Source organism: Pagrus pagrus (assembly GCF_965226575.1).
Source record: "Pagrus pagrus genome assembly, chromosome: 21".
Taxonomy (NCBI): Eukaryota; Metazoa; Chordata; class Actinopteri; order Spariformes; family Sparidae; genus Pagrus; species Pagrus pagrus.
This window is the reverse complement of record NC_140208.1, coordinates 18788714-18792209: the sequence shown is the minus strand read 5'-3', so window position 1 is coordinate 18792209 and position 3496 is coordinate 18788714. Positions and strand designations below refer to the sequence as shown.

Sequence of the window (3496 nt, the reverse complement as noted above, 5' to 3'; positions counted from 1 at the left end):
TTGTTATTTAACATGTTTTCCCCTGTGTCTTAGTTACTCAGAAGAAAGTAAAACTTTCCTCTTCTGGACTGAGAAAAAGTGTTCGGCTAACATGAACTGAAAAGTGGAATTTCTACAGTTTCTGAATGCATACATAGACAATGGACAGCAAGCAAGTGCATGCACGCACACACACTGACGTAAGATAAACAAAAGGAATTTATTAAGTCTCCTACCCACTGTCTTTGCATCATCGCTGGGTCCGGAGCCAGGGAAGTGCTGTATAATGAGCTGCAGAGATGAAAGCAGCTCTCCAGGCAGCAGGAGGCAGACTTCTTTACACAGTGAAGTGTTTTTGGCCCACGTTATCTTCTTTCCAATCTCTGCGGACAAAACAGGAGCAGACCTGGCAGATGGTTGTGATAAGATAAAACCACCTCCACGGAGAATGAATGCGAGAGCACACGCTTTCGGATCTCCGGGGCTGTTTACCAGGACAAACAGCAGCACAGTTGAATCGTTTTGAGTTTTGGGGCGCATTGGTTCATTTTTCTTTTGTTTAAATCAGTCATTCATCACACGTTATATGACATATTGGCTGAAATATCTATAATAAACGCCTATTATGAAGGTGTAGAACATGTTTTCCTCACATGAATCACGTGGAAAAACTGAGGTTTGCTCTTTTTTTTCGGCTGTTGTGTTACAAAGAATGGCCTGGTAGTTGAGAGACACCAGAGATTTGCATTACATCACGCTGACCTAACTTTCTGTTTGTGTCACGCGAATCCATGGACTTGAGGGATGCATCATGTCGGAGTATCACATGTAGTCTGCGCCTTTTTAGGTTCTTACAACTTCGAAATGCTGACATATGCTCCCCGAATCTGGTTGTGACGGTGGTTGTGTAGATAATTAGAGCCAATGTGGCCACACTGTTAATCACCTCTACCCCAGCCTGCTCACAGTTTGTTAATACTGGATCTGTGAGATTACCTAGACCTAATGGACTCATTAATTATACACTCTTTACTGTGTTTTTAATTAGTCATCTGTTCATTTAGCGAATCGGCAGTGGGGTTTTTTTTTTGTTTTTTTATGCAGCCAGGAGCTCAGTGTTATGTAGCGTTACTCATAACAGCTGCTCGGTGGTCAGCTTGAAAGAGAGAATAAATGATGTGTCGGGCAGCGGAGCTCTGGAGCTGTGAGAAAAGAGTGCGGGGGCGTGCGTCTGCTTTGTTTCTCGTGTATTTGTTTTAAGGGAATGGCTGTGCTCATTGTCTGACAACGGTTTATGACAGTGTTTGTTTCGCCAATCGCTTGTTTACCTCAATATGATGAGGGTGCGCATGTGTGTGATGCTGGGACCTCTAGGCTTCTCGGCAGGGAAAGTCCGATCTGGAGGAAAAGTCGCCGCTCGCAGCCCCACGACTCCGAGTGATTTGTGAGGCTGTTCCCATCAGGCGAGTCTTGCCTCAGCACAAGTGGAAATGTTTTTCTAATTTGTATATTTTCAGAGGCAGAAACCAAAGTGCCTGTGTGTGTTAATTAGTGGCTGTAAAGTACTTCATGATGTAGCGCGGCACATCATCGTTGGATCGTAACAAAGCATCGCCGGGCCTGTGCGGCCACTGCTCCTGCTACTGCTGGTTCCCACTCAGGTCCTTGCTTATTTCATTTCTGCTTTGTAATGGGAGTCAGATGCGATGGTGTTTACAACAGGCCCGAATCAGTCACATGCTGTCTAATTAGCTGCAAATGGGAGAGGGGCAGAGGCGGCACTCACAAGTGGTGAAACAAAACCCCATTCTGACTCTACATGAAGCTTTTAAAGTTCCCATGATGTCAAAATTGATGTTTAAGTTTTTATCAAATATTTCTTCCTCCATAACTCACTTATATGACAGTATCAGGCCCCAAAATGGCAAAAAAAAGTTGTTTTGTAGTACTCTTAATGGTATTTAGAGTGCTTTTTTCTTGGAAAATGATTTTTCTTTATTCTTTATTCATTGGTTTGAGTGACACTGGATGATATTTAATGGAGAAAGCGTTTTCTGATGTCCTCTGACTTGTTGCTAAAGTGGCTAACTACAGCTTACCAGAAGCCTCCCAATGAACACCTCCAGACCGAGGCTGTACGCAGCTTCCGAGAATGATGGAGGCCTTTTACAGCACTGAGACTTATGGAGTTTCCTGATGGACAGATGCTAGTAGCTTTGTTGCTAGAGTAACTGGTAACTGCTGCTAATGTATGTGGCCAGATCAAAAGGAGACAACCGGACACAATAAAAGATTTTGTGGGTTTGTTTATTCCCCCGACTGTATTTATAACAAAAAGGCACAGTATTAATCTGATAATTTTGAGGGTGAAAGGTATAGTTAAAAAAAAACAAACAACAAGAATAAAGTCCTATTTTTCCCTCTTATGTAGTTTCGGTTTCATGAACTTTTGCTAGTAATACAGACAACAGTAGTGGCTATCAATTTCTGTAAACAGAAAATAAACAAAAGACACATTTGCAGCCACTCTCACTACAATATTTTCACAATATACATCATGAATCACAATAACTCAACGACATATGCAAATATCTGTAAACAAAATGCATTTTTATCAACTCAGAGTATGCTTCAATCAAACAATGAATTTACTCACTTCTACTACGCAGTCTGAAAACCCTGCCTCACACCTGACGCAGCTCAGACTCGGCTTTCTCTCCCCTCTGCGAGGTACATTAACACAAAATAATACGGTTTCGCAAAATTAACAATGCCTGACAACAGAACGGTCCTACGCAGGATTTTAAATACATTTTTATGGCGACTTACGCTGACCCGCTGCCGTATCAGGCCTGCTCTCAACATGGAGGAAACGTCACACTTTCCTCACGGGAGCGTACCTATGTTCCCCGGGTCCTATGTTCCCCGTTTTTCCCAAAAAAGGTCCTATGTTCCCTGGTTTGTTCATCAACCGGCAACACCGGGGAACATAGGACTTTCCCTACTAACCCCTAACCCTAACCCTAACCCTTTAGAAAAAGGGTCCTATGTTCCCCGGTCACATACAAAGCGGGGAACATAGGACCCAGGGAACATAGGACCCGGGGAACATAGGGATGATCCCTTCCTCACCGACCCTCGGCGACGAACACACAACAGGTACACTCTCTGCTCACGAATGTCAGCCTGTCAGCTCGACCAGCCTTTCTTCTCTGGACTGTGCAACTTAATAAGAAGTATCTCTCCGTGGGATTAACTTATCTAAACTCACTCGCACCGGTGACATGCACCCACCATCACCATTACTGCAATTTTCGGGCGTTTTCCGTCTTCTCTGATTTCCTAACTCTCGCGTGTTTCCTTACTCTCGCGTGTTTTCCTAACTCTTGCTTCTTAAAGTGATATGACCTCTAAAATGCACCACAAGTACTGAGAACACTATCACCTCTGTTCACCTGGCTACATGTAGTTACATTATGTGTGCTTGTAGACACACAGCTAGTTGTCGAATTTGTTG

The 3496-nt window shown here is 43.5% G+C and overlaps 1 long non-coding RNA gene across 1 annotated transcript; it reads right to left on the bottom strand.

The window, feature by feature from the left end:
• Window positions 1-221: 221 nt before the first annotated feature.
• LOC311250262 lies at window positions 222-2869 on the bottom strand. Its single transcript, XR_014621251.1, has 3 exons — window positions 2809-2869; window positions 2636-2702; window positions 222-362 (listed from the first exon to the last, which is right to left on the bottom strand). It is a non-coding gene; the product is annotated as an uncharacterized lncRNA (long non-coding RNA).
• Between the last annotated feature and the right edge of the window lie 627 nt (window positions 2870-3496).